General features: G+C 44.4%; 2 protein-coding genes across 6 annotated transcripts in view; both read right to left on the reverse strand.

Annotated features, from left to right (window-relative positions):
- CPNE4 (copine 4) overlaps positions 1–6,510 on the reverse strand; it is a 369,631-nt gene extending 363,121 nt beyond the window's left edge. For all 5 annotated transcript variants that reach the window (XM_087712948.1, XM_087712945.1, XM_087712946.1 and 2 more), the window contains exon 1: positions 6,073–6,510. The gene's annotated coding sequence lies outside the window, so the exon portion shown is untranslated. The remainder of the gene's footprint in view (positions 1–6,072) is intronic.
- LOC148045846 (uncharacterized) overlaps positions 1–24,139 on the reverse strand; it is a 117,449-nt gene that overhangs the window by 71,624 nt on the left and 21,686 nt on the right.

Raw genomic sequence — 24,139 nt, forward strand, 5'->3', positions numbered from 1 at the left:
CAGGTAGTCCTTGACTTAAAACTGTTCACTTAGCAACTGTTCAAAAGTTATGACCTATCTGAAAAAGGAGACTTATGACCTGGATCTGAAGTTCTGACACCAGCCCCCCCCCCCCTTATGTAACATGTCCACACCATGGTGCTTGGCGTTACAGCCACATTTATGGCCGTTTGCAGCATCCTGCGGTCTCATGATCTCATTTTACCAGACATTTCTAGTTTTCAGCAAATGTGTACCATTAATGAACCACTGCTTATATTAATTACCAGCACATTCACTTAATGACCATTGCAAAAAAGATCATAAAATTGAGTCAGTCATATGACTGATACCACTGTTGCAACTTACCACCCTAATGCATAGGCTTCCTTATAATCATAAGTCAAGTATTACCTGCACTATAAATAACATGATAAGAACATAACTTGTTCTTGAGAATGTTCAAAAGCTACAGCTGATGGAAATTCAGCTACTTGCCTGCTAATTGGTAATAGCAGATACAGAGATGCTTACATATTTGTTTAGAAACTAACTGACTATCAATTGATTTCCTGGTTCAGGATGCTGAGCTCTAAATCTCCATTTGCCTTGGAACTTAGGTACTCCACATACTTGTAGAATTGGCCTTCCTAATACAAAATACCAGAACAGTGAGTAGACTTTTTTGTTATGGTGCCTTGCGTAAAAGGTTGCCCCAAAGTAAAATGGACCTCTCCTTTTTAAGATTCAGTGACAAGGCTGTACACACAATAAGGTCCAAACCTCTAAATTGTCACTGGGATGGAAGCTCTGCCTGATTTTTATGTGCATCATATATGCATCTATTACGGCTGTTATCTTGACTTTTTGGACCATCCTGGTCCATGTCTTGCATGTGTTGCCGTGGATGTGCCCATGGAAATCACCACAAAGGACACAAAATTTCTGATTTTTTAAACCTCTGGCTTTTTGGGAGGTGAGGGAAGTCTTTTCTTTTTTCCCATGACTACACTAGCATAAATTGATATAAGGTAGCAACTACAAAGTCATATGAATGCAAAACAATAATTGGAATGCAAAATGTAGCAAAGAACAGCACCATGATGCCTCTGAAGTAAAAGCCTATAGAGTACATTCTACCATATGACAGAATGTGCAAAGTAGTGTGTTTGTTTGTTTTGTATGTTGCCCATCTCACCAAGAGGCAACTCTAGGTGGATTACAACCACATAAAAACATCAAGATAAAACATTAAAATATTAAAGTAATAAATATTAACACCAGAATTGATTAAAAATAATTAAAGGTGGGAAAAGAAGAGAACAAGATGTACATGGGGAAGAAGTGGAATCTTATCTCAGTCTTATCTCACCTCCATTGGGATCCCAGGCCAGATGGCAGAGCTAGGTCTTCAGGCGCTTTTGAGTGAGTGCAGATCTCACCTTGAGGAGTGCACAATGTTCCAAAGGGCAAGGAACCAAAACGGAAAATGCTTAACTCTACCAGCCAGAATTTATTGACTTATGAGGTCCTTTCCTGGCAGCACATTGGCATGGAACAAGGCCATAGGGGAGAGATAGTTCCTCAGTTAACTTCGACACATGCCTAAAGGGCTTTATAGATGACAATCAATATCTTGAATTGTGCCCAGAAGCAAACTGGCAAGCATTGCAGCTGGTGCAACAGTAGTGAAATATAGTCTATCCTAAGGGTCCCAAAAACTCTATGTGTGACTGCAGTTTCCAAATACTCTTCAAGAGCAGTTCCATGTATAGTACCTATAAACTTTTCTTATACATTGAGCCAATTCACCTTAGTTCGGAAGTAATATCTGATAAACTACGCCCTTCTTAGAAGTTCAGGATTTCAGCCTTAGCTTTGGATTGTGATGTGGGCTTCCTAGGCTGCTAACTCCATGTTTACTATCTTTCTACTGATTACATTAGAGATACCAATTGTAGCTTGGGAGTGGAATGCAACGTGCTCAGCGTGCAAAAGATTCAACTTTTCATCTTTGATATCTTCAGTAGAAAAGGGATTAGGAAACAGGTCTAAAAGAAGGCTGAGTGGAGCCCAGAAGGCTGCTGCTATCCAGAGTAAACATCAGCCATCAAAAAGCAGTCTGGTCTGAAATAAAGCAATTTCTTCCAGAAGAAATATCTGAAGTTTTGTACAGCATTGTTGGTTGAACTAATGCTAGGTTTTTACCTTACTCAGTTTATTTTCTTCCTTAAGTTGATGGGGTGTACGGTGCAGCAATTCAGCAATTATCTATTTTAAACCTAAGGACTATAACAGCCATTTTATTGACTCTGTCCAGTAAAATAGCAATGGCTTTCTACATGATCAGTTTTTAATAATATAAAGAAACATCAAGCCCCAAATATTTCATTCTGTTCATGATTTTGGATTGAAAACAAGAATATTATGCCTCAATGCCTCTATATACCAGTGCCAATCCATATGTTGAAAAGAAGTAGCAAAGTGGAACCAGTTGCAGCAACAAGCATAGTTTGGGTTTATCCCAGGAGCTTTAAAAAGAATATCATAATTAATATTCAGAACTCTTTTCTTAGAATGTCAGCGTTTACTTGCTTGCTATAAAAGATGAAGATCCAGTAACATTCATGAAGTTTCTAAATAAAGGAATTTTGGAGCAAATATTGAATGTAGAATGAATACATATACATATACATATACATATACATATACATATACATACACACACACACACACACACACACACACACACACACACACACACACACACATATATATATATATATATATATATATATATATATATATATATATATATATGTTATAATTGTGCTGATAAATAAATAAAGGGAGACTAGTAGAGATAGTATAGCACAATTATAACAAATGTAACAAAAAGGCAACAGTAAAAAAATATTGGGTTTCTGTCTGGACGGTCTCTTGTGACGAGCCGAAGGACAGAGAATGGAAGTGTGATCTTCCTCCCATATTTGGGCATACCAGGGGTTGTGACTTTAAATATATATATATGTGTGTGTGTGTGTGTGTGTGTGTGTGTGCGCGCGCGCGCACGCGCATGTTATATTTGTGCTGATAAATAAATAAAGGGAGACTAGTATGTGTATGTGTGTATGTATGTATGTATATGTATGTGTGTATGTATATATACACACACACATACATATACATACATAGACACACACACACATATACATATTCAGTCTACATTCTATCTATCTATCTATCTATCTACATACATACATACATACATACATACATACATACATACAGTATAAACACACATAATATAAACACAGACACATACATACACATGCATACATATACATTCTCAAAAGTCCGTGGAATTAAGTCTATTTAAAACTGACTCCACCTGTACAGAATTCTCTCCAGCTGGTATCTCTTAAGTCAAAGACTCAGCTGTCAGCATTTGTTTAATGTTTGAATGCCAAGAGGGTGCCCACTTGGGCATAGATCTCTGCCCTACTAATGATGAATGCTTAAGTAAAGTGACCCAATTTACAGGGTAAGCCTATGCATCTATCTATTCAGCAATTCGTTTTACTCCATCCAATGACATGTATTCCAGGTATGTGTTTGAACTTGCAACCTTACCTAAATAATTTTATATAGATGAAATTTTAATACATGAAATGAAATGACATACAAAAGATTTTTTTTGCCATATATGACCATCTTCACACCTAAATAAATATGCAAGTGTTTATTCTCTGAACAACTACCCCCAACTACCCTCACAATTCACTGCATGATATCAAATCAATCCATAGATTTCTGCAAAACCTTTACAGTCTATCTATAGTCCTTTCTCTAGTTTTTTTGCTTCTGCCCATTCCATCAGCATGTTTAGTGGACAATGGCATCCCTTATACTACTCTATAGCTATATATTTTGCATATAATTCATTTTATATTCAAGTTAGGGTTTTAAATTGAGCAAATGTTCACCTCCATGTTCTGCAATGAAACAAATATGTACAGATTAATATTTGGGAGATTTGAAAGGCAAACTCTGACATTTAGCGTTTAACCTTTGAGCCCTATGCTTTCATCAATATGTAGGAAATAATCTTGAGAATCTTTAAATCTACCAGTGTACAATTTGCCCATTGGGGAGCCCTACAGATTCAGCAGGGATTATTTTTGAGGAAAGATGCTTAGAGTTATACTGTTCTTGAAATCTCTCATTCATCATGCAAGAGAGACATTGAAATGAAAATCAAACATCTTAGCCAATCAAGCTTTTTACATAAATAGTCAAAAAAGCTAAATTAAACTACACCTGTATGTGGGGAGAAAACTCTTACACAAATTGTCACTGCATTTATTCCCAAAGAATTTAACTCAGGTTAAAAAAAGAAGATACATATTCATCTCTTTTTTTTAAATGATGTCACCTATTAATTCTACTAAACTCCAAACTGTATTTTACTAATGTTTTGCCATCAGCACTGTTTGTATCTTTACTATATCTCACATTTCCTTAAAAAGATCTATGGACAATTTTATATTTTCCTGTAATTATTAAACAAATACAATATTTTCTATTGTCTGTTACTGCCTAGATTGCATTGGAATATTTTATGTTAAATACAAGAGGAACTGGAAATTACATTTGGGGATGGACTATCATCTGGCCCTTTACAGGAACTACATCTATCAATCAGACAATGGCGAAGTATTTTCCACTTTGTCCACACAACTTTTTTCAGATGTTCCTGGCTTGGTGTCCAGAGACATCACTTTTGGCTCCAGTGTCATCATTCCCAGTCAATCAACTGTTGGAAATTGGAGAAATAACACCTAAAATTTGAGAAAGGTGGCTTTTTGATAAGCATCTGATGTGATGGATGGAGAAGGTTATAGTATTATCACAATATTATAATTCTCCCATTTAAGGCCATTCACAACATTCTTTACAAGTGGATGGAAAATGTAAGAATGAGCAAACTGTTCATCTTTACACAATGATTTACAAATGCTTATTTCTGTCTTCTGAAATTAAATCTCAAATATAGGCCATGTAAAGCATCCCAAAACAAGACAGGCAAGTAAGTGGAAACTATCTTGTTCTGTTGTGAGAAGACATGTATATTGGAGTTCAAATTACATAGTGTGTTCTAAATAATAAACTGGGATTCCCTCAGTCTCTAGGCATTGTCACATAAATTTGCACAAATATTGATCCTATCCAAACAATGACTGGTATTCCCTGGTCTGCCACATTAGTTTAATGTGAGGTGAATATGAGGTCTGAAGGATCAGATGCAATTGCCACTGAACAGAGCACAGCTCAAGGGAATAAAATTTGGGGATTTAAGCAGTTGCATCCATGGTATAGTCAGCATTTTAAGAGATGCTTTCTCTCTAAAAGTAAGTCTGGGAATTAGATCGTCCATGAAAGGAGAAAAAGATTTGAGGGCAGGTTGACTTAGAAATAGAGAAATCACAAAATGGGGGGTTTTTTACAAAAAAAAAAAACTTTTCCAAGTCAAAATCCTTCAATAAAAATACTCCATAATTGCTTTAAACCCTTTTTTTATATCATCACCTTCATCAATGGAAACCCAAAGGTTTAGATATAGCACTCATTTCTCGTGACAGCCTTAAATCAATTGGGGGCATCGGGACAAAGAGTTGCCTCCTGTAATCACTGGAAACTAATACTGCAAAGGTATCCCGGGTTATCTGTGCTCGGGACAGTGGGAAACTTGCCTATTATCACTGTTTGCAATCCGGGGAAATAGACCAAGGATTGCAGATAGACTTAGTCAATGTGTGAAAATGATTAAATTTAGAAAAGACCGTGGAAATCAACGGGAGAGATTTCCCGTTTGGCTAATTTAACACACTGATTCTAAATATACTCGCGATCTGGGTCCTACCCAATAAAGGCTGCCCGATCTTTAATCAGAGAAAAGAGACCAAACCTGAGATCCAAGCATCCTTCTAAATTACCGGCACACAATGTCTCCGAAAAAAGTTAGCAAACACGCCCTCTGTAATGCAGAACCAAGCAGCTTCGGGAGATCTGGGAAGCACATTGCTCCCTTACCTGCGCAACCCGCTCTATATAGAAGCAAAGGTTCAATAGTACACCGTGTCTTTCTGGACGGCGATCAAGCGGGAACCTCCAGGACTCCTGAAAATCTCCCTTTCAGCAAAGGCGTTGTGCGGTGGAGGGGAACTGCTGCCAGAGAAGGGAGTTTCATGCCTCCGGAAAGCCGGGCTCCATCCTCCAATCGTCGCCCTCAGAAGAGTGGGAGAATCGGGCAACCACCACCGCTTTAGGCACGCTTCCCCCTCTTTCTGAAGAAGCGGGCGGGCACCCCGCCTCAGAAGGAGCAGAAGCTAGGCAGCGGGCGGGGAAAGGGGGAAGCTCTACTCGCGCGCCCCCTGGAGGATCCAGGCAATTACAACAAATACCCGCCCCCGCGCCTTTCCCTTCCGACCCTGAATTTTTTTACTTTTTCGTTGTTGGAAAGCCGGGGAATTGAACGATCCCCCCTGGGATCATTTCATTACAAAATAGATGCTTACTCCCTCGCTCAAGCTCTTTCCTCCAGGTGTTAAAATGTTCAGTGTATTGCAACAGAGAGCTGGCCAAACGAGCAACAAGAGGATAAAAATGGGATTAGGAACTGAAATAAAGCTTGAGTTTTCTGTGCAGAGTGTTTCCTCACCCTATATTACTGTATGGTTATTTGAGTGCATCACACTTTCATCAATTTAGGATTCTATAGGAGGACACAATTGCCAAAAAAAATGTAGACTCAAATTTTCACAATCTGGTGTTCTCCAAATGTTTACTACTACAATGCTTATCTTTCCCTTCCAACTGCTGGATGATGGAGCTTGTAGTTTATTTAATATGTTCACTAAAGGTAGCAAAAAATTGTGATGTGTTCAATTTCTTTATCTGTGTCTTGCATATAGCAGAAGCATGAGAATTACTTAATAGGGAAACTTCACTTCCAGTCCTCTGAATAAAACAAGTCAGTGAAATGTTTCAAAAGTTCCAGAGAGGTTTTTTAACTCTACCACATTAGACAAAAGAATATGATACAAACATCTCACTTTCTCTCTTGTAATTAGATACAGGCTGCTGATTATACTTTAACCTATTGCACATCACCTAAATAAGAGCCAGTTTGGTACAGTGGTTAAGGCATCAGGCTAAAGAACTAAGATATCATGACTTCTAGTTCTGCCACAGACATAAAAACCAATTGAATGACTTTGGAGCAGCACCTCTCTCTTAACCCTAAGAAGCAAACAATGGCAAACCACTTCTAAAATCTTGCCCAGAAAACTGCAGCGACTTGTCCAAGTAGTTGATAAGAGTTAAAACTGACTGAGGGCTCCTTTGACATACTGGTTAAGGAACTGAATTAGAAACCAGTACACCATGAGTTCTAGTCCCAGCTTGGATACAAAAGCAACTGCCAGTCTCTAGTCCCAGGAAGGAGACAATGGTAAACTACCTCCAAAATCCTGCCAAAAAAATTGCAATGACTGAAGGGCACAGAAAAATCTTTATCTTGATATCTCAAAATTACTGATGTAGTGGGGTCTAACAGGGGTCAGAGGTATAAAATTATTCAACTTTTCACACTCTGTCAGATGGGTCCTTTCCTAAAAGTGGTTTCGTTGCAGACAATAAACTTTTTTTTAGAAGCCTGTATTGGTATGGAAGATAATCCTCTCTTCATGAAGAATAGATTCCTCACTACAAATATATTTTTCCTTAGGAATACTCAATTTCCATGACCGGAAAAAAATAAACCAGGATTCATTTAAACTCCATTGAACTAAACCTAATTGAGTACTGTGGATGGAAAATTGACAACTGGACAAACATTAATTGGCATGGATCAGAATTTTTTTTAGAAAAACAAAAGCATCATGTAAAAGGAATTGTCGTCAATCATTGCCAGTATTTTTATTTGTAATGAATATTTCTTAATTGCCATAGATTTTTGCTTTTCTTCATGTCATCACTTACATGTTAGTAGATGCATTTTCTCTGTTACATTATAAAAATAACCTTAGTCATTTGCAGATTAAAATAATGAGTTGATCATATCAAGATGTCCATAATAAATCTATAAATAAATCAACTCAATATTCTATTAAAATTCCACATGAGACTACCTTTATCTTTAAAAATCTGGTCATTATTTGTCTGTTTCCCATTTAACCTCTTTCCTATGTCCATTGTGATCAGCAAAAAAAAATCGATGTCATCTTCTTGATTCCTTATTTAGAACATCTATGGCAAAACAGCTTAGCTATTTAACCTCTCCTGGTCCTGAGACCAAATTTAATTTTATCATTTTTGCTTTGAATACAGACTGTAGAGGCCTGTAGGTTAATAGCAACCTCCTATTGTTCCAACTACTTACATCAGAAGAAGAAAATCTTAAACAAAATGCAATATAAATTTAACTAACATTCCTAATTAACTATATAAATATAGGTTTTTCCTATTTCTGAATGCTAGAATTGTTTAGATATTATCAATCTTGATTGTCATTTACATAATATCTCCTCCACCAATCTAGGGTAAAGAAGGTAAGTTAAAAAAATTTTTTTCCTGAATATGGCCAAAGATTATGGATTGTATGATTATGACCAGTGCCCACTTCCAAACCCCAATGGCATATTTCCCTGTCTATTGCTATTACAGAAAGATGTTAATCCATTATCCAGATCTTATGCTTAAATTGTTTTTGTGAAACCAGAACTGTTATGAGATCCCTTGTAAGAATTGCTTATGCAATTTATTTGAACAAAAGGGAGGAAACTAATGTTCAAGATTTTGCAAGCATCTATATACCAGCAAGAAAGAAAGATTTGGTTGGGAAAATACACCCTTTAGTAAGATTCTGCAGTGGTTCTTAGTATCTCTGTTCCCTTATCACCAAGGCAGAAAGCCAGATCCCTATTTTGATCTCCTTCCACAATATCATGCCTTGATAAATACATTTTTTAACATTATCAGCAGGAGATCCAACTTTGTGTAGTGGTTAAGTTGCCAGACTAGAAACAAGAAAATTGTGAGTTTTAGTTCTTTCCTAAGCATAAAAAATGGCTACGTGACTTTGGGTCATTCACTCTTTTTTCAGTTCTACCCACCACATAAGGCTGTTGTGGAAAAAATAAGAGGCAGAAGCATTATGTATACTGTCTTTATTTCTATGAAATCAATTGTTGGGATATCAACAAATAAAATTATGAAAGCCTAAAACTGTTGTGTGGGTTTGAAAATGTTGCAAAATGAGCATAATACATAATTGAATGGACATAGGTATATGAATTCAAAGTTAGGCTAAGTTTTTATTCTCCCATTAAAAGAAGGGAAAACAAGTATTTGTTTCTTCTTTTCATCCAGGAAGCTTTGGGAGAATTCCTACTATCCCAATTCTGTATCAATGTATCAGAGAGGATCCTAATTATATGTATATCTGTAGAAAGTTATTACCCAGCCCTCTCCCAGAAAAATGAAATATCCTAGGAAATATTGAAAAGGCAGAATATTACATTTCCCTGGATGTGAAAAGGGAGAAACATGTTTTAAAGACAGAGTTTAGTTTAGTTTACTTTATTTGTATGCCGCCCTTTTCCCTGAGGGGACTCAGGGCGGCTCACAATTCAGTGGGAGGGGAGGACAAACAAGTTACAGACACAAAGACAATACATCATTAAAAAAGCACAGCAGTCATACTATTCGAGTGGGGCTGAAGTCTTTAGCCCCAGGCCTGTTGGGACAGCCAGGATTTAAGGGCTACGCGGAAGGTCTGGAGGGTGGTGAGGGTACGAATCTCCACGGGGAGTTCGTTCCAAAGGGTCGGAGCAGCCACCGAGAAGGCTCTCCTCCGGGTAGTTGCCAGCCGACATTGGCCGGCTGATGGAATTCGGAGGAGACCTAATCTATGGGATCTTATTGGCCTAGTGGAGGTAATTGGCAGTAGGCAGTCTCTCAAGTATCCAGATCCAATACCATGAAGGGCTTTGTAGGTGACAACTAGCACCTTGAAGCACACCCGGAGATCAACAGGCAGCCAGTGCAGCTCGCGGAGGATAGGTGTTACGTGGGTGAAACGAGGTGCACCCACGATCGCTCGCGCGGCTGCATTCTGGACCAGCTGAAGTCGCCAAATATTCTTCAAGGGCAGCCCCATGTAGAGCACATTGCAGTATTCCAGCCTAGAGGTCACAAGGGCATGAGTGACTGTTGTGAGAGCCTCCCGGTTCAGGTAGGGACACAACTGGTGCACCAGGCGAACCTGGGCAAATGCCCCTCTGGTCACAGCTGACAAATGGTGTTCAAAGGTCAGCTGTGGATCCAGGAGGACTCCCAAGTTGCGAACCCTATCTGAGGGGCATAGTATTTGACCCCCCAGCCTGAGAGATGGAACACTTGGCCAATTAGTGGGAGGGAAGCACAGCAGCCACTCGGTCTTATCTGGGTTGAGTACACGCTTGTTAACCCCCATCCAGTCTCTAACAGCTTCAAGGCCCTGGCTCATCACGTCCATCGCTTCATTGAGTTGGCACGGGGCGGACAGATACAACTGTGTATCGTCCGCATACTGGTGGTATTTTATCCCGTGCTGTCGAATGATCTTGCCCAGAGGTTTCATGTAGATATTAAAAAGAAGAGGGGACAGGACCGAACCCTGCGGCACCCCGTATGTTAGGGGCCTGGGGGTCGATCTTTGCCCTCCGACTAACACCGACTGCGACCTGTCCGAGAGGTAAGAGGAGAACCACCGTAAAACAGTGCCTCCCACTCCCACCTCCCGCAGTTGTCGCAGAAGAATACCATGGTCGATGGTATCGAAAGCCGCAGAGAGGTCAAGGAGTACCAGGATGGAGGCGTGGCCTCCATCCCTGGCTCTCCAGAGATCATCGGTCAATGCGACCAAAGCGGTTTCTGTGCTGTAGCCAGGCCTGAAGCCTGACTGGAATGGATCAAGATAACTGGCTTCCTCCAAGGACCGCTGGAGCTGAAAGGCCACCACCTTCTCAACAACCTCCCTGCAGTACCTCCCTGCAGCTTCATGCCCCCACCCCCTTTGTCAATGGGCCATTAAAATGCCCAAGCCAGTCCCTTTACATAATAAAGAGTTCTCCCGTTAAGGTCCAGGGTGATGGGATTAAGCATGATTAGCTTTTACCCACTCACCACATGGCATCTGAGGACTCAACCAAACCTGGATTCAAAACACAGCCTAGAGAGTTGTCCCTGAGGCCCCATGGGAGTCTGACAACCAATCAGAATACATTTCTTACACAGGAACAGGAAACAGAGAAGTGGGGCTGAATAGATTATAAAAAGTCCAGCAAGCCCCTCCTCAGCCCTTCTCTTCTTCAACATTGAAGTATGTGATCACCTTTTCTGTTCAGGAGCTCAAGCCATGTGATCCTGTCCACCATCAAACCATCTTTCCAAGCAGCCTCCATGTCTCCAGTGTCTTTTTCCTCACTTGGAGCCAAACCTAGAAGGACATTACTTTCAACATATCTATACTCACATATTTCACAACTTGGAATTTTTTTTTTAGAAAACATTAGTTACTGACAAGATCAACGTTCACTTACAATATCTACAGCATTCAAAGAAAACATATACCAGATGGTTTATAGATGGCACTTCCCCCCAACGAGGCGGCTTACAGAATGGAAGAGAAAGAAAATAAAAGAAAGTAAAAATAAAATAAGACAAATTAAAATGACACAGATACATTCATTTCAGTCGGGGCTGGACCTCAACAATGAGGTCAACAGCCCCAGGCCTGCTGGAAAAGCCAGGTCTTGACAGCTTTTCTGAAGGCCATGAGAGTGGGTGAGGTCCGGATTTCTGGGGGTAGTTCGTTCCAAAGGGTCGCAGCAGCCACAGAGAAGGCTCTCCTCCAGGGAGCCACCAGCCAACATTGTCTGGCTGACGGCATCTGAAGGAGGCCCACCCTGTGGAATCTTACCAGCCACTGGGAGGAGTGTGGCAGTAGGCAGTCTCGCAGGTATGCTAGTCCTAAGCCATGTAGGGCTTTAAAGGTAATAACCAACACCTTGAATTGCATCCGGAGACCAATGGGTAGCCAGTGCAGCTCACGGAGGATAGGTGTAACATGGTTGTACCTAAGTACACCCAATATCGCTCGCGCGGCTGCATTCTGGACTAGTTGCAGCCTCTGAACGCTTTTCAGGGGTAGCCCCATGTAGAGCGCGTTGCAGTAATCCAGCCTTGAGGTGACTAGGGCATGAGTGACAATTTGGAGTGCCTCCCGATCCAAGTAGGGCCGCAATTGGTGCACCAGGCGAACCTGGGCAAAGGCTCCCCTGGTCACAGCTGACAGATGATGTTCTAGTGTCAGCCATGAATCCAGGAGGACCCCCAAATTGCATGGCCTCTCTGAGGGGTGTAAGTTTTCACCCCCCCAGGGTCAAGGATGGACTATCTGGGCTGTCCTTCAGGGGGAACATCCATAGCCACTCAGTCTTGTCGAGATTGAGCACGAGTTTGTTTACCCCATCTAGATCCTAACAGCCTCCAGGCACCGGCACATCACGTCCGCCGCTACACTGAGTTGGTGCGGGGCAGAGAGATATAATTGTGTATCATCAGCGTACTGATGATACTTAACCCCATGCTGTCGAATGATCTCACCCAGCGGCTTCATGTAGATGTTAAATAGGAGGGGGACAAAACCAAACCCTGTGGTACCCCACATTTAAGGGGCCTAGGGGTCGACCTCTGTCGCCCGACCAATACCGACTGTGACTTGTCAGAGAGGTAAGAGGAGAACCACCATAGAACAGTTCCTCCCACCCCCACCTCCTCTAACCATCGCAGAAGGATACCATGGTCGATGGTATTGAAAGCCGCTGAGAGGTCAAGAAGCACCAGGATAGAGGAATGTCCTCTATCCCTGGCCCACCAGAGATCATTGTTCAGTGTGACCAAAGCGGTTTCTGTATCCAGGCCTGAAGTCAGACTGAAAGGAGTCTAGATAATCTGCTTCATTCAAGGTCGATTGGAACTGAAGCACCACCACCTTCTCAACAACCTTTCCCAAAAAAGGAAAGTTGGAGACAGGATGATAGTTCTTAAGAATAGCTGGGTCCAGAGAAGGCTTCTTAAGGAGTGGGTCTCACCATTGCTTCCTTAAGTGGCTGTGGGAAAGACCCCTCCTGTAAAGAAGCGTTCGTAATCCTCTGGAGCTAGCCTCGTGTTACTTCCCTGCTGCTCGAAACCAGCCAGGAGGGGCACGGGTCCAATAACAGATGGAGGAACTCATCACTCCCTTGGCCTTGTCCACTTCCTCAGGGGTGACAAACTCAAACTCATTCCAGCAAATCTGACTAAGACCCTCCCTCAGCATCTCAGCTGGTGCTGCCCAAGTAGAGTCCAGGTCCGCCTGAATCTGAGTGATTTTATCCGACAGAAACTGGACAAACTCCTCAGCTCTTCCCTGCAAGGGTTCCCCCGCTTCCTTACCTTTTAGGAGGGAGCGGATCACCCTAAACAGGGCGGCTGGGTGGGATTCCGCAGATGCAATAAGAGCGGAAAAATATGTGCATTTTGCCATCCGTATCGCCACTAAATAAGTCCTAATAAAGACTCTTAACAGTGTTCGGTCAGATTCGGAGTTACAACCCTCCAGCGTCACTCTAGGCATCTCTTTTGGCACTTCATCTCCCGGAGTTCCTTGGTGAACTAAGGTGCCCTCCTGGATCCACTGCCATGGAGAGGCCGCAAAGGCGCAATCCGATCCAGAGCCTCAGCCGCTGCAACATTCCAGGCTGCGACTAAGGCCTCTGTCGGGTTGTGGGCAAGGGAGTCAGGTATCCCTCCAAGCTCCTTCTGGAATCCTTCCGGATCCATCAGGCGCCTCGGGCGGAACCACTTAATCGGCTCCACCTCCCTGCAATGGGGGAGTAGCATCCCAAAGTCAAGTCTCAGCAGAAAGTGATCTGACCATGACAAGGGTGAGATCTCTTTTCCCCTTAATTCAAGATCACATCTCCACTGCCCCGAGAGAAATGCAAGGTCGAGTGTGTGTCCCACTCTATGAATTGGACCCTGAACTACTTGGGTCAAGTCCATGGTTGTCATGGAAGCCATGAACTCCTGCGCTCCATCAGAGTGTTCGCCCATGGATGGCAGGTTAAAGTCCCCCAGTACCATCAGTCTGGGGAACTCCACCGCCAACCCAGCTACCGCCTCTAGGAGCGCAGACAGGGCCGTTGTGACGCAGCTGGGAGGTAGGTACGTCAAAAACAAGCCCACTTGAACCCCTAGGTCCATCTTCAGGAGAAGGGACTCACACCCCACGATCTCTGGGGTAGGAATCCTGTGAGGAGCTAATGACCCTCGGATAATAACTGCCACTCCCCCACCCCGTTTTCTGGTGTCGTGGATGGTGCAGCACCTGGAACCCTTCTGGGCACATTTCCGAGAGGGGGACTCCTCCCTCATGGCCCAGCCAGGTTTCAGTTATACATGCCAGGTCTGCCTTTAAGTCCCGGACGAGGAGAGCTTTATTTACTACAGACCTGGCATTTAGCAACAGCAACCTGAGACCAGGGCCCTTCTCTCCTCTGCCACCAGGCCCTTGAGTTGAGCCAGTGGGGCCGGAACTAGGAATCGCTATAAGGTAGCGAATCCTTCTTCCCCGGTAATGGCCAGTCCTACAACTCCCATCATAGCTGCCCCTCCCAGTCATGACCGAAATGCCTCGACCCTCCTCCGTCATCGTAGACCCCTGCCCACCTCCCATGGCCCCCATTCTTCCCGACAGGCTGCACTCATCATTCATACCAGGACGGGGGCAGATCTGGGCCCCCATCCACTTCTACATCTGCACTCAGTGGAGGGGGCCACAGGTCACCCACCCGATCCCATCATATACAACACACAGCCACTCTCCTCATACACCCCCCCAACAATAGTTAAAATACAAAGTAATAATATAAAATTAAGCAAATTTAAAAATTAAAAGTGAGGACACGTTCTCACCCATTCATACAAACATTCCCTCAACACACAAAATAAGCGCAAACTTTTGCCCCGCAAAAGCAGTTGGCGCAAGTTTAAAAAAGGTGAAGTTGGTAAAAAGTTTAAATTTAAGAGTGTGCGGGGGTCCACACTATTAGTCTTCTCCCCTGCAGAGTCCAGAAAGTATATGCAGTCTTAGAGTCTAAAATGGCTGAATAGGTCGATGCCAGTTGGGGAGGGGGGAGCTGGCTTTCTGACCACGTTCTCCTCGTCTCCCCATCCACTCCTTCTATGAGGTTGTACGGCATGGGATCTAACGCAGAACTGTCAGCGTGGCCAGAGGTCTCCATGGCCGCAGCAACAGTTAGTTAAGATGATAAGTTAGGATGATAAGAAGAAAAATCCCTGAGGACAAGGGCAGGGGCGGCTAGAGGGCAAGAGCGACCGGAGAAACGGGCCACCAAAAGCTATCTACCCCACCTCCCACCCCCCTTACCTCTTAGCTTCCAACAATGCCTTTTCTGTGGGGGAGGGGACCTTGTTCGCATGTCTTTCGGCCCTGCACAGATGAGCAAAGCACATGGATCCAGATGCCTCCAGAGGAGACCCTCCATAAGCCTCCGTTTAAGTCTCATGTTTGGCTCATTGTGACTTGGATGTGTTCTCAAACTTCTATGGGTCTCAACGTATTCTCAAACCTTCCATTCACTAACATGAATGGACTTTCCCTCAAGGTAGCCACATCTGGCTTGTCATACAGCTGAACCCCTTTGAGGTTTGGCAGGCTTTCAACATGATGGACTGAAGAAACTGGTGTGGGCCACAGACAATGTCAAAGAGCACTCTGGGTGAGTTTGGCCTGGTGACATGGGCTTGGCCGCATGCCAGCAGATCCTGAATCCATCCAGTCCTGAATGCCAAAGAGGCTTGAATTAGGTAGTGGCAGAGGTGGGTTCCTACCAGTTCGCACCTATTCGGTAGAACCGGTTCGTCAAATCTACCGAACCGGTTAGAAGAGGTTCTACCAGTGGACCCGGAAAGCAGGCCACACCTACAGAAGAGGTTCCAACATTTTTTGAAACCCACCACTGGCCCTTGGATATGATTATTCTACACTATCAAGCTCATATTTATAAAACTCAGTGCCTCTGTGTAATGTAAGGATGACTGTTGCGTTTGTGGTGCAATCAGAACATTGCGTTTGTTGAAGTTGTTTTAAGGCAAACCAAAGATGCCTTTAAAAAAAAAAGTTTACATCATATTCTTATGCATGCCAGTGCTGTGTATGAGGTAATTTAAGGTGGTCCTGACAAGTGTCGTCGGCATCTTCATATCCGGTCACATGGGTGGCAAGCCACTCTCATCCGGTCACATGGGCGGCAAGCCACTCCCACAAAGGAGGCCACACCCACAGAGTAGGTTCGAACAATTTTTGAAACCCACCACTGGGTAGTGGGGAAGGTTGTACTCTGTGAGGTGAGTAGAGAATTTTTTTTCCTTCGGGGGGAGGAGGCTGAGTGTTGCCTTGTGTATGCATGTATGAGATGAAGGAAATTCTTATTAGAGGTTTGCCTTCAACATGAGTAAAAACCCTCTGCACATCTTTCTGGCCAACCTGGCCTCCAGAAGGCAGTTTTGATTTAGATTTTGTCAACAAATTTGCTGATTTTCTGGCCACCATCAGATGAACTGAAGAGGAGCTCTACCTGAGTTTCTTCTCCAATCTCCTTTGTTGCCCAGACATTCAGAAAGCATGTGGGCTAACTTCCAGACCCTTTTCTAAAATTTGTCCCCTTGTCACTTAAAAAAAAGGGAAAAAGCTTCCCAAAGTGACTGAGGAGTCCACAGGGATATGTTACAAAGCTGTTGCAGCAGTAATAGTTGTCTTTAATGGCCAACATTCCTCTTTGGAAAAGAATCTTTCTCTTTTGAAAAGAGTCTTTCTTGTTCCCGAGCATCTGTCGTATTGCGCTTGCTGATCGGTCCTCCCTTTGCTTCGATTCCCCTTCCAGCAGCTTGCTGCTTCCCTCAGGTAAGCAACTAAGCACAAGGGGGGGGCAGTGGAAGGCTAGCTTATGCCAGCTCGCAGCTTTCACGAGGGAAGGCCTTCCAGATCTTGCCTTGCGAAAGCTGCGAGCTGGCATATGCCACGTGGCTAAAAGCAGGCAGCGGCCGTAGGCTAGCTTTTGCGAGGAAAGGCCTTCAGACCTTGCCTCGCAAAAACTGCGAGCTGGCGTATGCTGTGTGGCTGAAAGGTGCTGGTTGGCAATGGCGCCGGCTTTCGCATGTGGCTGAAAGTGGGTGGATGGCAGCAGACTAGCTCGCAAAGGAAGGCCTTCAGGCCTTCCCTCGTGAAAGCCACGAGCTGGCATACGCCATGCAGCTGAAAGCCCCCTGCCCCCCCTCTCCAGAGTCGCCTGGCTGGCTAAGCCTTCCAGGCGGCGTGCCTAGCTAACCGACAACCCTTGTCCCTCTAGTCCAGTAAGTTTACCTGTCCTGCTGCCTCATTGCCTGCCTGCTCCCTGCTGCATCCATTGCATTGGAGAGCTGATGATTCCGCCTGCTGGTAAGTGACCCGGGTTTTTTTTTCTTTTATTCTTTTAATGTCTTTAAAATAATATTTTATTTATTGTGCATAACTTTTTTTTAATTGTTTTAAAAGTATTGAGCGTAGAATATTTTAAAATGGTTTACTTCAATTTATTGTGTATGGATTCTTTTTTGAAATTGTCTTAGACTATTTAAAAAAGATTCTATCCAAAATTAATTAAAATAAACCATTTTTAAGAATTCTATACTCAATACTTTAAAATGTATTGTGTATAGAATTTTTTTTAAATTGTTTTATTTAAAAGTATTGAGTAGAATATTTTAAAATGGTTTAGTTCAATTTATTGTGTGTAGAATACCTTGAAAGGGTTACAATATAAATTATTGCTGGTAGAATACCTTGAAATGTTTACACTATAAATTATTGCTGGTAGAATACCTTGAAATGGTTACAGTATAAATTATTGCTGGTAGAATACCTCAAAATTGTTACAGTATAAATTATTATGTGCAGAATACTTAACAATGGTTTTTAAGGATTTTTTTATTTATAGAATATCTTTTTTAAAAATTATTTTTAGGGATTTTTTATTTTTTAATTGTTTATAAAATATATTTACTACAAGAAATGTTATTCCTTTTTGCAAATGTTTTCTTTGTGATGCAATATGTTGCTTTTAAGTGTTCAGACCAGGTTTATGTGTCTCAAAGTGGCTGCTTTACTATGGGCAGGCCAGGTTGGTGCAAGGTAGCTTTGCCAGATTTAGTGTGTTTCATCCTGGTTGTTTACGTAATTCTTAGGTGGTTGCTGGTTCTGTGAGCTTCCTGGCACTGTCCTTTATAATTTCCCACAATGCCTTGATGGTTTTTATTCCAGTGGCTTTGTCTTTCCTATCCTTAGGTTTAGGGGGGGGGGAACTGGCTTCATTTGTAGTCTTTTGGTGGGGGGGGGATTCTTATTATTTGGTGTTTTCCTGGCACTGTCATAGTTTGTGTGGGTGTGGGTGTGTAATGTCCCACAGTTATCTACACATTAATAATGATCAAGAACTAATAATATTTCCTTATACATTTTAGTGACCTTTCCTTACATAATTAGTGTTTTCTTTCATACTTTTGGATTTCATCCATTGGGGCAAATAATTCAGTGACATCGTTTTGGCCACTCCCACCCAGTCACATGACTGCCAAGCCACTCCCACCCAGTCACATGGCTGGCAAACAACTGCACTCGGTCACATGGCCAGCAAGCCACTCCCACCCAGTCACATGGCCGGCAAGCCACTCCCACAAAGCAGGCCACACCCACAGAGTAAGTTCCCAAAAAATTTGAAACCCACCACTGATGTATGTGTATGGGTGTAATCATTTCAAGACTTGGAGGGAGGTTGAGATCCTTTAATAATAGAAAATGGAACTCATTGGCTTATGTACAGCTCCCTGAAATAATTGTAATAATTGCTTTGCATGAAGAAAGAATGAAATGGGATTTTTGTATGTGAAATTAATTTACAAAAGCAGTCTGATTGCAATGTAAATGTCAGTATGTTGATGGTAAAAGTTGGTGTGAATGTACTTTGATTGCCTTTCATGTAAAGAACTAGTAAGTTGCAAGGTTGTTTAATGGTATGTGTGTGTATGTATGTGTGTTATCATTTCCAAACCTGAACGGAGTGTGACATCCTCTAAGAAAAGAAAATGGAGCTCATTGGCTTGTGAAAATGTTTTGGTTGGCATGAGCAAGCATGAAGGTCTGATTGCAATATGAATGTGAGTGTGTGTCCCCATGCCCCGAGGGAGTGATGTGGAAGGGATCCAGAGACCTGTGATTGCTTTGTGTGTATCCCCCCTTTCTTTCCCTCCTTCCTTTTGAGTCATTAAAGGGGGCTGCAGTTTTTTTTTGCTCACTGTAACCACTTTTTCCCCCTCTCTCTCTTCTGAGAAATTTGGGGTAAATAGGTGACCTGCTCCTGCACCTTTACCTTTCACCATTGAGTCTGACAACCAATCAGAATACATTTCTTACACAGGAACAGGAAACAGAAAGGTGGGGCTGAACAGATTATAAAAAGTCCAGCAAGCTCCTCCTCGGCCCTTCTCTTCTTCTCCACCCAACATTGAAGCATGTGATCACCTTTTCTGTTCAGGAGCTCAAGCCATGTGATCCTGTCCATTATTAAACCATCTTTCCAAGCAGCCTCCATGTCCCCAGTGTCTTTTTCCTCACTTGGAGCCAAACCTAGAAGGACATTTCTTTCAACATATCTATACTCACATATTTCACAACTTGGATTTTTTTTTTTAGAAAACATTAGTTACTGACAAGATCAACGTTCACTCTGCTCTTTCTCCTTCTCTTCTTCTTTTCTGTCTCATCCTCCTCACCCTCCTCTTCTTCGTTCTCCCTTCTTTCTCCTTCTCCTTCTAGAAAACATTGCTTGGAGAAAACATGTCTTATATATCAAATAGACTTGCTATCCTCTTTCTCCTCCTCCTTTGAAAAATCTCTTTTAAAACATTTTTCTAATTTCTATTATTTCTTAATAAGAGCGACCATATCATACTAGAATACTGACATAATGCAAAAGCACAGGCAACTGAACAAATTCAGGCTAGTGTTTTAGACTTAAGAGAGCTGACTTCAACAGACTAAGAGAGAGAATAGAAATGGATAGAAATCCTAGAGGGCAAAATAATTCAGAAACTCTGGATTAGAAACTCTGAAAAATAAAAAGCTCAAACAAAAACAATATCATAGACAAAGAAAAACAAGATATTCCAGATAAAAGCAACATGAGCTCTCTGACAAACTGAGGGATAAAAGGACAAGTATAAAATTTGAAATTAGTAATTGTATCTAATATAGGGCTGAAATCAAAAGTTAGTATAGTATATGCCCTTTGAATTCTCCCAGTCCTGGGGTCGGAAGCAACCGCTGAAGCGAAGACCGGCCCTGGAGGCGGCCCGTGGATGGCTTCAGGAGGCAGAGGCTCTCCCTGGGCGGCTGAATTGAGGAGCAAAGGCGAATGAAAACCGGCAGGGCAGCGAGGAGGCCCGGCGGAAGAAGGAGCTGGCAGAACAGGCTGCGCAGGTGGTGAGGGTGCGGGGGCCGTGGCGGCTTGAACTCGGCTGGCCCCGGAACTCCTCGAACTTCTTGTTGGGAGGCAGGCAGAGTTGCGGTGGCTCCAACAGCTGAGAGGGGAGGCCGACAGTAGAGGGAGGAGGCGGCCAGGGCTCCTTCGTCGCAGAAGACCTGGCGAAAAAAGCTCTAGGAGCCCGTGGAATTAGCCTCTTACTGCCCTCACCAGGGTCCTCCGGGATGACAGAAACTCGGAGGACCTGTATGAGCCACGAGCTGAGGGAGACCGACGCCTTTGGCCGAGCCGGGATTTTAAACTCTTTAAACTCTTCAACGCGGCTGGGCGTCCTTGCCGGCGGCCGCGGCGGCCGCGGCGGGCGCGGCGGCCGCATGGTCATGGTGGAGGAGGGGGCGACGAAGAACGTTTTATGGTGGCTCCGGCGGTCCCAGCGGTGGCCGGGCACCCTAGGCGATAAGCGCAGCAGCTCCATGGTGGCACTGGGAGCGGAGACGAGTAAGAGCGTGGCGCGGCGGCTTCAGCAACGGAGGGGTTCCCTGGCCCCTTCCCTATTTTTATCTTTACAAACTTTGAAGCCTGGAGAACAGTTTGGTGGACAGAGTGGCGGACAGCTCAGAGAACTGGGGTTTTTTATGGTGACTTTGGCTGGGCTGAGGATTTACCATCGTTGGTTGGAGCTGGGAAGTTCGAATGGGGGCTTTGTCCGATTTAGGCAAAGCGGGCGGCTGACTGGACATGCCGTGGCTGGAGCCTTTTCCGGATACCCCTCCCCTCCATACTTAACTCGGCTTAAATACAGCGACACCATTGCCTTTAACAACATTACTCCCCTCACTAATGCTGTCCCTTTTACCAATACTGCTGCTGGTACTGTTACTATTTCTTCCAGCAATATAGTCCCCTGTTCCAGCACTGTCTCTTTTACCAACGCTGCCCTGGTTATCAACACTACTCTCTCTATTAACGCTGCTTATTTTACCAACATTGGTTCCCTGCCGCTCGGGACTTCGCCTACCAGATTTTCCTCACTCATAGACCTAGGGCTTGTGATCCTGTCTGTCTCAGCCCTGACTATTACCATCATCACTACTGGTTTCTATTCCCAGAAGGACACTTTGGTCTGGGCAACAGATGGACAGTTGATAGCAACGAACTGAACTCGCACCTAAAAACTTTTAATTAATTGCGCAACTATTTTAATTTTTATTCTTTCTTTCCTTTCTTCTTTTTTCTTCCTTTGTACGGGCTATGCATGAGGTATGTATGAGATGAATGAATGTCCCACTTTTTACGATTATATTGTTGTATATTTTGTGTTTTTAACGATTACGTGGGGACTGTTTGGGGGAGTGTATGAGTATGTGTGATTCGGAGGACCTGCCGGGAGTTGCGGGGGCTGGAGGGGTGGTTGGGGGGACTAGAGACACGGGAGAGGGTCGGGGTATTGCGGTCGTAACAGGGAGGGGCAGATACGGCGGGGACTTCAGGGCAGGCCATTACCGGGGAAGGAGGGTTCGCTACATTACAGAGATCCCTCCTTCCGGCCCTGGGAGTCCCACTCCAAGACCAGATGGCGCGAGTAGTCAGGACCCTGGTCTCAGGCTGTTGTCGCTAAATGCCAGGTCTGTTGTTCATAAAGCTCCTCTCGTCCGGGACTTAATTATAGACGAGAGGGCAGACCTGGCATGTATTACTGAAACCTGGCTGGGCCCAGAGGGAGGAGTCCCCCTTGTAGAGCTGTGCCCAGAAGGATTTCAGGTGCTGCATCAGCCGAGAGCCCAGGGAAGGGGTGGGGGTGTGGCCGTTGTTATCCGGGAGTCGTTAGTTCCTCGCAGGGTCCCTGCTCCGGAGATTGTCAGGTGTGAGTCTTTGCTGCTAAAGTTGGACCTCAAGGGTCAAGTGGGTTTGCTGCTAACGTACCTGCCTCCCAACAGCGTTGCAGCAGCCCTCCCCTCGCTCCTCGAGTCGGTAGCCGAGCTGGCGATTGAGTTCCCTAGGTTGATGGTCCTGGGGGACTTTAATTTGCCATCGCTCGGTGAAAACTCTGATGGGGCGAGGGAGTTCATGGCTTCCATGACAGCCATGGGCTTGACCCAAGTAATTCGAGGCCCAACCCATACAGCGGGACACATGCTTGACCTTGTATTTCTCTCGGAGCAGTGGATTTATGATCTTGGTCTGAGGGGGAGTGACATCATACCCCTGTCGTGGTCAGACCATTGCCTGCTGAGGCTCGACTTCCGGAGGCCAAACCCCCACTGTAGGGAGGAGGAACCGACCAGGTGGTTCCGCCCCAGGCGTCTTATGGAGCCATCAAGGTTCCAGACAGAGCTTGGGGTTATTCCTGACACTTTCGCCCACAGTCCGGTGGAGACTCTGGCTGCTGCGTGGCACTCGGCAGCGTCAGAGGCCCTCGACCAGATTGCGCCACTGCGGCCCCTCCGAGGCGGCGGATCCCGGAGGCCTCCTTGGTTCACCGAGGAGCTCCGGGAAATGAAGCGCCGGAGGAGATGCCTAGAGCACCGTTGGAGGTCCGATAAGTCCGAATCGAACCGAGCAATGGTAACCACCTGCACCAGGGAATATACTAGGGCACTTAGGGCAGCTAAAAGATCACACATAGCCTCCCTGGTTGCATCCGCTGAGTCTCGCCCAGCCGCCCTGTTCAGGATAACCCGCTCCCTATTAAACAAAAGGGAGACGGGGGAACCCCTGCAGGGCAGAGCTGAAGAATATGCCCAATTCTTAGCGGACAAAATTGCTCGGTTTCGGTCGGACTTGGACTCCACACCCGCAGTTCCAGCCGAGGCACAGGGGGACCAAGTAGAACAGCTCTGGGTTGAGTTTCAGGACGTTATCCCCGGGGATGTGGACAAGGCCATGAGAGCTGTAAGTTCCTCCACCTGTGTTCTGGATCCGTGTCCCTCATGGCTAGTTGCTAACTGCAGTGAGGTGACACGAGGCTGGATCCAGGCGGTTGTAACCGCCTCCCTTCGGGAGGGGAACTTCCCCGCCGCATTGAAAGAGGCGGTGGTGAGACCCCTCCTAAAGAAACCATCCTTGGATCCAGCTGTTCTTAACAGCTATCGCCCGGTCTCCAACCTCCCCTTTCTGGGGAAGGTTGTTGAGAAGGTGGTGGCCTTCCAGCTCCAACGGTCCTTGGAGGAAGCAAACTATCTAGACCCCTTCCAGTCAGGCTTCAGACCCGGTTACAGCACAGAAACCGCTTTGGTCGCATTGATGGATGATCTTTGGAGAGCCAGAGATGAAGGACATCCCTCCATCCTGGTCCTCCTTGACCTCTCAGCGGCTTTCGATACCATCGACCATGGTAGCCTTCTGCGACGACTGCGGGAGGTGGGAGTGGGAGGCACCGTGCTACGGTGGTTCTCCTCCTACCTCTCGGACAGGTCGCAGTCGGTGTTAGTGGGAGGGCAGAGATCGTCCCCAAGGCCCCTAAATTATGGGGT

Source organism: Thamnophis sirtalis, unplaced genomic scaffold (assembly GCF_051295495.1).
Source record: "Thamnophis sirtalis isolate CommonGarterSnake01/CBP01778 unplaced genomic scaffold, rThaSir2_p1.2 scaffold_4, whole genome shotgun sequence".
Lineage (NCBI taxonomy): Eukaryota > Metazoa > Chordata > Lepidosauria > Squamata > Natricidae > Thamnophis > Thamnophis sirtalis.